We start from the raw sequence: 12,607 nt of genomic DNA, 5'->3' as shown, positions 1-12,607 counted from the left end.
AGCAGGTGGGGAGAACCGGCTGCTTGGCTGCGGGTTCCCTGGCCTTGTGAGCACTGGTAGGATGGGGTTTGCTGTCCAACACTTAACACCATCTCAGGGTATCAAATAATCCAGCAACAGGTGGCTCTGGAGTTGCTTTGAGGTGCAAAATTACATTATGGGAATCTGAGGCCCGCTGGACATGCTTCTTAATTAACCTCCAGGCATTACAAAGTGCGTTTGAGTAATAACCCTCTGCTGTTCCTCAAAGAGAAATCTACCGCCTCAGGAGGCTCGGTGACTTGTTGATAAGATGGCCAGCTCCAAATCGCACAGACTCAAGTTCCAGCTCTGGTACTTCTCACCTCTGTCCCTGCAGAGCTGCTGGGTGTGGCTGTGCGGGACGCTCAGTGTCCAGGCCCATGGGGCCCAGAGGTGAGCCGGATCTGAGATCTGGTCCCCAGCTCTTTATGCCTATTTCCCTGGAACAAGAGCTTCTTCCTCTTGGAAGAAGAAGTTTATGTTTCTTATCATCACAGAGACATCAATCACTTGCTAAACCATATGCTTTTGGGATGTATTCACGTGGAGGGACCGTTTTCTAATTTGCACAAAGGCATCACGTGAGCCTGCAGATGGGTCAGCAGTGGCTTGTGACCTTTTATAATCCTCAGTGTCCTCATCTGGGAAGGGAAGAGAATAAAACCCACTTCCTGGACTTGTGCCATGATAAGTGTAAGCAAGTAGTCCTGCAACTGCTCAGTCCTGGGTAATAAATGCCCAGTAAACAGTGCCTTTATTTTCACCCTCATAATATTTACCTCAAAGATTTGCTCTGAGGATAAATTTGGTAAAAATCATGAAACAACTAGCTTGTGTGGCAATAGCAGTCTTTCTTTCTTTTTTTCTTGCTTCCTTTCTCCCTTCCTTTCTTCCTTCCTTGCCCTCTTTTTCCCCTAAGTGTTCAACAATGTCATGGTAAGTAGCAGAAACTAGGATGAGATGGAAATGGAGGGGGGGGGGACATCTTTATGTCGGGGATGGAAAGCTAGGGTAGATAGACCCAGAATTTCAGGTGGGCATTCTCTACAAAGATGCTGGGAGAGGAGGATACAGGAACGAAAGCAATGGGGGCGGAACTGCAGTTTTCTCTTTATTGTCACTCTGTCTTAATCCATTCATTAAATATCTGGAACCATCTTAAAGGGAGAAAGAAATAGCATTGTGCAATTGGCCAGCCTCTTTTAAAATGACAGCGGGGTGACGTTCTTCAGCGTAGAAGTCTTATCCAGGAAGCCAATGTGGACACCTGGAAGCCTGGTAACTGCTCGCTAAGGAACGAGCCTGCTGCCCAGGAGGGCAAGCTGTTGAGCAGCACTGAATGGAGACTGTCCTGTCTACGGTTATGCCGGTGACAAGTCAGCTCAAGGGGAGAGCCCACAGCAGCAGTGAATGGATTTGTCGCTATCGATCGAGATCCCACTGGACCTCTCCTGTCAACAAGCCTGGCCGTTGCTAATCCCTAGGAGAGTCGGAGAACTTTCTTGTTTCAGCCTCACCCTCCTAGGCCTCTTCGTCTAAGCTCACGGAGAGTGAAAGGATGAGTTTCCTTTTCAGCTGTTTGCAGGGTGGCGTAAGACTTACAGCTTTTCAGACCATCAAATGCGGACGGGAAAGCCCTCGTTTCCCTTCTCCTTTCCTTTCTGCCTGTGGGAAGGATCTGGAATCTAGGCCTGGTTCTGCCTCTGCTGCCAGCGTGCCCACCGGCCCCTCCCTTGATCCCTCTGAGCCTTTTTTCCTTATCGTTTAACTAAGAAAACTCTCCTGACCATCCTTTCTAAGTTAACATCTTTTCTCTCTGTTATTTCTTATGGCACCATCATTTTTATTACCCTTTCTACAACTAATCAAAAGCTGTAACTACTTTATGTATTTCTTATTCTTTTACTTTTTTAAACTCTACCTCACGGGCTTAGCAAAGGATCTACCTGTCCTGTTTATCTGTTTAGTATCTTTACCTGTTTAGTGTCTTCAGCACACAAAACAGGGCCTTACTATGTAGGAGGTACAATAATATTCATCTAACAAATACAGTGATCTCACTAGTTAAGTAATGGAAAATGTTGTTTTGAAGAGTGAACTATTACATAGGCTAAGTGATTATTGTCATCTCTATTTGCCGTTTAGTATTTATTTTCACTCACTTTTCCTGCTGGTTCCCTCTTGGGTGAAGACGACCCTGCGTCCCTGGCCATCACAACCACTTGGACGACACAAATTGACGGCCATTTCTAACCCAAGGCTGTGTCGTCATGTGCTCTGAGGGACGGCACTGCTGCCTCTTAGGTCTCTTTGCTGAAGCCACAGAGCCTGAATTGCACTGAGTCATCAGCTTATTTGGTTAATGTCTTATATCTGCAGTGCAAATAACATAGGATAGAGTGAACTCATTCATACACTACCAGCCACAAACAATTTTCACTACGATAAGGGATGTTGTCATTCAGTAAAGTCACCAGAAGGGCTAAATCACACAAACGTATACACACATACACATTTTTAAAAATAAACAAGCAGTAAATCCAGACACAGGGCCATGTAATTCCATTTACAAAAAAGAATTATGTCTTAAGTGGTATCAGTCTGCAGAGATATAGTTCAACTCTCATCAAATGTATTTCACTGTTACAACGTGAAGCTATGGGATACATCTCCTTTATAAAGAGGTTTCTCCTCCCCCTCCTTCTTTTTTAAATTATGCATGACACAATTACAACAGTCTTTTAAGCTTTGAGTCCTGCCTCCTAACTGGAGAAACAGTCTCCTCCCAAATTCAACCCTTTGCCTCTTGAAAAGCAGCTTATTCGCAACTTGCAATTCATAGTATTTCCACTTTCAAGATTAATAACACCAATAATAGTCTATGACTTCCATCTCAGAAACATCCCATGTCATGCGATACAAATCAAAACTGCTCACTGCCTGTCAATGCTTGTGAATAACAATAACAGCAAGAAACTGTAAACAATCGTTTCAATTTATTACGTTCTTGCATTATATCGGATATTATGGCAGTGTTTATAGGCATATGGATCTTTTAATCCTTCTTTACAAGGTTATTCTTAAAGAGTAAATCAGATAATGCCCCGTAAACTGTTATTAACCAAACAGCCAGCTGTTTACCAAAACCTGTTCTCTCCTTTACTTCAGTAACCAAGCTGTGTTCCTCTTCACTTGTGTAAGAAAACTTTTTCATTCTGTACTTATTCTTTTCCTCTACTTCCTGACGAAGACATGATGCCCACTATAGCAAACAGAAAAGCCTTGTTCTGAAGATGGGATCCCGGCTGCCATTCTCGGCCTCCAAAGGACCACAGGGAGGAGAGCTTTGGATTCTTAGGTGCGTGAGCAATGAAGTTCTATCTTTTCTGAACCACTGAATTTGAGAGATTCCCTGTTTTCATAGCGGTTATTATTATTCTAACTGATAAGAACGTTGTTAAGGAGAGTTCCTGGGACATGAAAGCAGCTGAGTAATTGCTAGTTGTTATTTTTGTTCCTAATGGTAATTTTCCTACAACAGCTCTGTGTTTCGATGAGAATTATGGTGGATGATACAAGGAACACTGGAAAACTGTGTGGTGGGAGTCAGTGATTAATTTCTAGCGAATAAAAGAAGGTTTGATGGAGGAGATAAACGTTCTTCTACTTGTTATTTTAATTGCTGATTTGAAATCTATTTTCATTTCAATAATTATGTTTTTTCTCTATTCCATAAATCTGATGGTAACGGGGAAGCTGATGATAGCAGCTTAAATGCCCTTAAATGGAGAAGGATTCAGAATAAAACACGTGTAAAAAGAGAACCTATTCCAGTACTGAACCCTCCGGATGGATGAGGGACCCATGGATCTTAAATCTAAGGGATGAGAGAGAAAACATTAGCTTGCACTTTCTCTGAATCCCGTGGCAAGGATTGGCCCTCTGCAAAGCACAGGATCGTCAGGGAGCATCGCAGTAAAAAGGCGCAGGCAGCTCTGTTTGCTGCCTGTGTGAGTTGGGTCCAGGATTATGGAAGAAGGGATCTGTATTCCACTTCTGAAATGTGGTTGGCTCCGCCCAATGCAGCATATTCTTAGACACTGTCAGCTTTCCTTATTTCCACCCCAAATGGTCTAGAATACAACTGCTTAGGCTCAGAAAAATGCGGGGAAATAATCCATTGGAACCCCCTCCTCCCAAAGGAAGAATTGGGTCATGGCCTCTGAGAGCAGGACTCCCTTTGTCTGTACCCGTTTTCCCTGCAATGGCACCACCTTGTGTGCGTCCAACAAGCCCTGCATGTACAGGAAAATCTGCATCTCGTTTCTGCGGAAATGTGTTTTCAATTTAGGATTTGAGTTTCCAGATTGACTTGTGAACATCTAAAGGACTCAATGTCACCGTGACATAATGTTCCCCAAAGGCCAGTTGGCCGTCAGCAGAGAAATGGGCAGTGATTAGCTGGCTGTCAGTGGTCAAAGGTGCTGATGTGGCCGTGGAAACCGACGTGGGAAAATCGAGAAAGGAAGGGTGTGGGGGGGGAGGGGAGGTGGCCCAGGGGGAACTTCCGAAACTACAGCGATTGTTCAAAGATGCAATAGGAAGAGGGATTGGATGGGAAAAGATGGAAATTTTACAGGTAATTTGGAACATACTTAAAGGACCACTTTAAATAGAAAAACATCCTAAGAAATCTACTTTTGAACAAAGGCATAGATACCAGAACAAAAAGGAAAAGAAACCTACGTTTGAAGAAATTAGATTCACAAAAAGTCCAGGGGTGAATCATGAGGGAATGGTTTTAAAAATCATGATAATAATAATTTTTTAAAAGCCCAGTCATTTCAATGACAGCTATTAGTACCATCTGTGAAGATTTGTTTGTATACCTTTTTGTCAGCATTTTATATAAATCATCTTATTTAATCATTTACTGGAATAGTAATATCCCTGCTTTACCAAAGAAAGCATGGAAATCGCATGTTTAAAAAATTGTAACTTTTTTTCTCTTTCCCCTCTGTTATCTCCTCCCTAAAAACAATGATTCGGTCAAGATGTATTTAACTACATTTGTTTGAGATGTGAAAAGGAATCACAGAAGACATATGCCTAAGGGAAGAGGGAGCAATCCAGTTATATTTGCTTAGTTAATAATGAAGGTAGTGTCAATGGGATTCGACTTGGCACGGCTCCCTCCTCCCTCTCCTGTCCCAGTCTTGGGAGCTACTTCCTTCTCCCCATTGGCCCCTTTCTGACCCCAGACGATGAATCAGTTGTTCCCCTTAGCTCCAAGATGCTCTCATTGATTCTGCTTGATTCATTGTATTTTAGGGAAATCTCATCCAAAATTGCATCTCTCACATAATCGAGACTCTTAAAAGGAGTAGTTTATTTTTGTGCTATTTATGGGTAGCCTGATGGGGAGATAAGCCTTTCCCAAAATTTGGCTTGAGAGCTTTTGGTGAGGAAAGGAAGGAGCGGGTGCTCCGCAAAGCTTTGTTCACTATTTTGAGTATTCTGATAATACATATAGAAGTATATTATATATATATAACATATATATATATAATATTTCTTTCATTAAAAAGCTCCCTCAAGGGAGTCATCTCTGAAAAATCATAAAGTTCCAAACTTTATGTGGGTGCCTTCCCAACTCTCTTCTAAGTCTCCCTTTCTCCTTTTTCTCTAAAATCCATTCCATTTTGGTTTATGTTTATTTATGAATGGTTTGTGTCTAAACAGGAAATGGAATCAAGCAGGCAGAGAAGTTGAACCCAAGGACAAGTAGTTCTGGCATTTATATCAAATACTGCTTTGTAGTTATGCTATTAGTTTTAACATCTCTGAGTTTCATTTCTTAGTTGTCAAAATGGGGGAAGGAAAGTGTTCATTTCACAAGTGTTGCATGGATGTTAAGCAAATGGGCTTAGTTTTTTCCACAAATAACAACTCTGTAAGTAGCATGTTACATTTTTTAAGTCTAAAAAGCCCTAAGACTCAAGGAACAACATCTATCATGATGAACTGGTACTCTATAAAGAGTGTATTTGTGCAACTTGAACTTTCAATTAGAACTCACTCTTGTTCTCCTTTTGTTCTATAATAATTTTCCAAGTCAGCAACACGTCATTTACCATGCTATATTAACTAGTTGTTGACCCCTGGAGTCCTCTACTAGATTATAAATTTCTTGTAAATTGGGATTTTGCCTTTTTAATCTTATTTTAGGTTCTACAGGACCAACCTACATTACCGATTGTTTAATGCTCACAGGCTGTGTGGAAGAATGCGCTTAGTGTTTCACCACGTTCTGTCCCTCACAAAAGCCAATGTTTCGCCCAGATCCACAGGTAAGGTGGCTTCTGAAGATTTGTAACCAGCAGCCTGCGGGCCACATGAGGCCCAGGATGACTACAAGTGTGGCCTAACACAATATCATAAATTTACTTAAAACCCTTGTTTTTGCTCGAGTTTTTAAAAAATATTTTTTTTATTTATTTTTAGAGAGAGGGGAAGGGAAGGACAAAGAGTGGGAGAGAAACATCAATGTGTGGTTGCCTCTCATGTGTCCCCTACTGGGGACCTGGCCTGCAACCCAGGCATGTGACCTGACTGGGAATTGAACCAGTGTCCCTTTGCTTCACAGGCCTGTGCTCAATCCACTGAGCTACGCCAGCCAGGGCTTGCTCATCAAGTTTTTGTTAGTATTTGTGTATTTAATGTGCAGCCCAAGACAATTCTTCTTCTTCCAGTGTGGCCCAGAGACACTGAAAGGTTGGACAGCCGAGCATTCTGAAGTCGTCTTTCTGGTGTGCTCTTCTATTAAGAATAGCCACAGAGACACATGAAGAGATGCTCAATATCGTTAGCTATCAGAGAGATGCAAATTAAAACCACAATGAGATACCACTTTACACCAGTCAGGATGGCTATAATAGATAAAGCAACAAACAACAAATGTTGGAGAGGGTGTGGGGAAAAGGGGACCTTAGTTCACTGTTGGTGGGATTGTAGACTGGTACAACCATTATGGAAAACAGTATGGAATTTTCTCAGAAAAATAAAAATTGACCTGCCTTTTGACCCAGCAATTCCACTGCTAGGATTATACCCCAAGAATCCTAAAACATCAATTTCAAAGAACCTATGTACCACAATGTTCATAGCAGCACAATTTACAATAGCCAAGAGTTGGAAGCAACCTAGGTGCCCATCAGTAAATGAATGGATCCAAAAATTGTGGTACATATACACCATGGAATTCTATGCAGCAGAGAGAGAGAAGGAGCTACTACCTTTTGCAACAACATGGATGGAACTGGAAAGCATTATGCTGAGTGAAATAGGCCAGGCATTGAAGGACAAATACCATATGATCTCACCTTTGACAGGAAGCTAAAGAATAAAACAAACAAGCAAACAGAATAAAAACAAAGACACTGAAATAGAAAACAAGTGGGCAGCGACCAGAGGGGAGAGGGAAGGGAACTTAAGGGGAAAAAGGGGGAGGGATTTTGAGGAACAAGTATGAAAGACACAGAGATGAGGACTGGGGGTGGAAATGGGAGGGAGGGGGGAGACCGGGCGGGGGGGGGGGGGGTGGGATGGGAGAAATAGATTTAAAAAAAAATGTACTTGAAAAGTAACTAAATAAAATTTAATAAAAAAAAAAGAATAGCCGCCACCTGTCCTAGACTGGCCGGGGTACCTCCGCACGCCTGGGTGAGACAGCTGACGCAGCGGGGCTCCAGTCAACTCACCTGCCACTTGCAACACTCTGATTGTTAACAAAGTGATTGTTTTTCCTCAAAGGAATTTATTAGAATAAGAAAGAGAGTGACAGGAAAGCAAAGGCTTTTTTCTACTACTGCTCAAAACTTTCAGTCCAGGTTTTGGGTTTTCCTTTGTTCTTTGGCAACAAGAGAAAGAAAATAAGGAGCTCAACATCCCAGCGCGGTGAAATTGGCAGAGTCAATTCTTGGCTCTTTCCAATCCAGATAATTTCGGTGGGGAGTGATAAATGCCACCCGATTTCAAATTTTGCTGTCTGGGATTTTGGGGGGCTTTCTGCATCTCGTGTCTGCTTATTAAATCTGACTTGAAAAAAAAACCTCACTGTGGACCAGTGAGTTCATTTTATCCACCTTGCTTTCTACACTTTCACATAAACATATCTAAATTTTGCTTGCCAAGACTTAAAAAAAATCTTTCAGTTGGTTATTCTGACAAGAAAATGCGATAGGGCGCGATTTTATCTAAACAAATTTTCTAAACACTAGGTTGTCCTGCAATGTGTTTAATACGGAAAAAACCTAAACTTTTTACAGTGTCTTTTCCTGGAAACAGCTGAGGATATTTCACGGGTCATTTATTTGTGCTTAGTCACATTACGCAAACTTTATATTATAAGAAGCACTAGTATACACTTAAAAATGATCCATCTTGAAGTACAGTTGTAGTCCTGCCTTTTAAGACCTTGAGGAAACATGTTGGGTTGTCTGAGTTAGGTGGGTAGAAGGTAATATTTAATCTATAATAGTATGACCCTCAAGAGGCTTCTTTCACTTCTTTTCTCTTCCCTCAAGCCTACTGGATTAACAAGATGTTCTGCATTTCCAAAGAAACCTACCTCCTAGTCTTTTGCCTTTGGTCCCTCTCCGGATGACCGTGTTCTGTTGCAGTCTGATCATCAGTTCCCTTCTGAGGAAGTTCTCAGGGGTCAAAGAGTAATGGTATCAGGCCTCAGCTTGTCTGGTTCATTGTAGGGTGTTTGGTTAAGATCAAGATCTCTGATTAGAGTGGGGTTGCTGGCTGGAAAAGGAAATGATTTCTGATATAGCACAGCACTCTCTAGAGGAGGGTGGAGAGAGGGAGACCCACCGAGCGCATGGTAAGTTTTAGTTCATTTTGCTCTACAATCGTTAAAGAGTCAAAATACCATCATTAAATACTGGGAAAACTGAACCTTGAATTGCAGGTAAAATAAGACTCATCTTCCGATCTGCACCATTCAAATGAGCAGCAAGTCAGATGCCGAGAAAGGAACTGTGAAGCAGAACAAGTGAGTTTGAGCTTCAACTCGTGCTCCCTGGGGTTCGCGGTCAAAGCTCACCACTCAAGGTGCTGCCCCATATTTTATTTACGTGCTTTTCTTCTGAGGAGTTGAAAGCACCTGGCAGACATCAGCTTTTCTGAGCAGTGAAAGAAACAAAGATTTCACCAAGTGAAGAGCAACATTCGAAGACCTGAGTCCCTCCGCCCATCCAGTTTAATACTATCAATTTTATCTTCACACAGCTTTATTTCTTACGTATACTTCCAAGGTGATATATCACTTTAGCCAGTCACCTGATTTATGGAAAGATGGTTTTATCTCTACGGAATCTTTTTTTCACGTGGGTCGTCAGATTTAACTCAGTGTTGCCACAAAGTCCCTGCGTGGGAGATTGCAAGCTCTGTTAATATTTGTTTTCATTTTCCCTCCATTTCACTCTCACTGCTCAAGGACTGTCTAATGTCCAAGTGTCCACCAAGGACAAGATAATCAGGATGCAGAGAGTAGTTAAAATGTGGTGGGAAAGCAAGGGAGGGTGCTGACAGTAACAGTGTCATTCAACCTCCTTGATGCACTGATGAGGAAATCAAAACAGAGAATGCCGAATCCTTCATTCCCAGAAGGAGAGAAAAGAAAGAGAGAAAGGGAGGGAGGGAGGGAGGGAGGGAGGGGAAAATAAAAAGAGAGGGAGAGGAAGATGCTTGCGTTTACAGTCAACTGTCTTTGACCTTCCATCCTTAGAGGAAGTCCCCGATCTGGCAGCAGCTGAGCCTGGGAACCCTGGCTGCTCAGGATCTGCCTCTACATAGTCAACATGGTTCTGTGTAGCCACGTCCCTTGGGGCTTGGGTTCCAGTTGTTTCCTTGGCTGCTTTTCTCAGCTTCCAAGTGCTCTTCTGGCATGCAGACGACAGAGGCCAGAGGGCAGCTGTTGCTTCTTCTAGCATGTCAACTGTTACCCAGCTTTACTGGAGTCTGGGACCCTAGGGGAAGACCACAGCATTCGTCGGCATCTAGTCATCTTTGCAGAAATGGCGTGAGTTCATTTCCTCCATGAAACCCCACCAGGCCTCCCTAGGCTTCTTCTGTCCACTGCTCTACTCTGTTGCTTATTCAACATTGACTCTCACTGCTTATTTTTTGCACCTGTCTTAGTTCTATGGTGACTTTGTGAAGCTTGTAAAGACAGGAACAACATCTCTCACATCACTTTTCACGTCTACTATGCCTCTGGACATGAAAGCCAATGCCTATGGAATACTTTCAGTGTTTCAGAAGTTGTAGTAACAGGAGAAAAAACTTTCCCCTCATTTTTATCCTCTTATTCACTTCCTCCCCACCCACTGTGACAACGGTGGCTTCAGTGTGACTAATGTTAGAGTAACATTACACTGGTTTATTCATATACTTCAAATCTTCATCCTCATAGTTATACTATGAGACAAGTGGCTTTATCCCCAATTTTCAACAAGAAAATGGAGGCTCAAACAGACTAAGTAAGTTGGCTGGAGTTCTATTAAGCAAACAGGATGCCTGGCTCTATATTGAGGGATGCAATTTATTTATATTTTTGGATGTCTCTTGTCTTCCCCAAAACAAGTTTGCATTAAACAAATTGTTCCCTACTTACATGAAAAATGCTGAGATAAGGCCCAGGTGCAGAAAGAACACATTTTAAACTAGATGTTATTTAGCTTGGCTACCATGGCTTTACTTTCAAGAACATTCCCCCTTAGGGGCAAGATGGTGGCGCAAATATCCAAGAAGAGCGGGTGGCGGCTAATGGCAGCTTTGAAGCTGAACTGAACTGACCGACCTCGCTCAGGAAATGGCTGAAGGTAGCTGCTCCGAAGCTGCACCAACCAGGACAGGGCTCAGGATGTTCTTGGTGAGAAGGGCTGACAGATGTGGGAACTGACCACTGTGGTTGAGAAGACATTGGGCTTCCCTAAGGAACTTGTAAAGCTTCATGCTGAAAGGTCTACACCACCAAGAGGTTTGTGTGCCATTGCCCAGGCAGAGTCTCTGCCTTACAGACTGTGAGGAGGCCTTGCTGTGTGTGTGTAGGGGGGAAGACTGCTTTAGCAGGCTGAGGTTCATCATGGAGAGCAGGGTCAACGGCTTCGAGTGATGGTGTCTGGGCAACAGTGGGGACAGAAGGTTAAATCCATGAAGTTTGCTGAGGGCCTGATGCCCACAGTGGGGACCCTGTGCACTACTATGCTGACACTGCCGAGCGCCATGTGCTGCTCACGGGCCGGGCCTCAGAGTGAAGACGTACTTCCTTGGGAACCAAGCGGTAAGACCGGCCCTACGAAACCAGACTCGGGAGCACTGTGGAACTCCAAGATGACGTATTGCCACCCCCATCTCGGAACACAGGGGTGGTTAGCCAGAGCTTCCTGTCATGCGCCAGCCAGCACCCACAGCATAACAGGGTCCCCTTTGCAGCTGGATCTAGAGTACGCACGTTGTTCTGTAAAGGCCTTTAATACAATTCTTTAAAAAAAAAGAACTTCCCCCCTATTGATTCTTCTTCTCTGGAAACACTCAGGATTTTTCATCATCCTCCCACTCTCACCTTCCTCTTCCTCTCCTATCGCACTCAGAACTCTTACACTCACTGACATGAAAGTATAAACGACGGCTAAAGCTTAGTGTATTTCTTCTTCTGCAGTCACTTGCAGTTCTCAGGTGGAGAATGGTAAGCAAAACACGTGATTTGTGACTGGAGAAGTTCAGATGTCCATATACCAGAAACTGTGGGAGTGTCCAAAAGCACTCTGTACCTGTTATATTTTCCTTCACAATGAGCCACGAGGTCAAAATGAATATTTGGGAAGAGGACATCGCCTGTTCCCTGGGTCGAATCTTATCCTAGCGACTCAGGTCCCCGGATCACTCCCTCACAGCAGTGGTCTGTGTGAAATATTGGGCAGTAGTAAAACCTACAGGTTGAGTCCAAACCAGGTTAGTGTCCCGAAGTGAGTGGGGTCTAAAGTCCAGACGCTCCCCTCAAAAAGGCGCTATAGTAACAGTGAGACAAACAGGTGCGGGCAGGTGCAGCGGGGCGGATGCGGCGTCGACCAGGGGCTTGTAGGTCGGGTGTCAAAATATACAGGTAAAAATAATAGCTCACACCATGTCAGTCTTTTGTATTTTCCCTGTTAAATTATGTTACTCGGAGCTCAAAGTAAAGTAAATCCATTGATACTTTCTGGTTGAGAACTGTACCCAACTCCAGACAATTGTTCCTATTTATTGTTTGTTCTTTCTTGGTTACTCAACTTGGATTACTTTTTTCTTATCTATCATTTTTTTCTCAAATTTCTCTGCTTTGTGTGATTTGACTGCATCCACGGCCTAGACTCCACCTCTCGTCCACTGCCAGGGTGCGGCCAAGACAGAATTCGATTACCGTAATCCGATCCTGCCTTCAAGGGTGGGCCTGGCTTTCATCCCGTCCACTCCTCCCTATCTCAACGATTGGGTCACAGATAAACCAGTTACCAAGACTTCTTTCTGTGATTGT

At 43.2% G+C, this 12,607-nt stretch overlaps 1 pseudogene; it reads left to right on the top strand.

Annotated features, from left to right (window-relative positions):
• Positions 1–292: 292 nt before the first annotated feature.
• On the top strand, positions 293–11,509 carry LOC119064674 (40S ribosomal protein S3-like; annotated as a pseudogene).
• Positions 11,510–12,607: the final 1,098 nt, after the last annotated feature.

The sequence above is a fragment of the Artibeus jamaicensis genome, unplaced genomic scaffold (assembly GCF_021234435.1).
Source record: "Artibeus jamaicensis isolate MK-2021 breed Jamaican fruit bat unplaced genomic scaffold, CSHL_Jam_final scaffold_916, whole genome shotgun sequence".
Lineage (NCBI taxonomy): Eukaryota > Metazoa > Chordata > Mammalia > Chiroptera > Phyllostomidae > Artibeus > Artibeus jamaicensis.
Note: the sequence above shows the minus strand (reverse complement) of the source record. Positions and strands in the feature narration are given on the sequence as shown.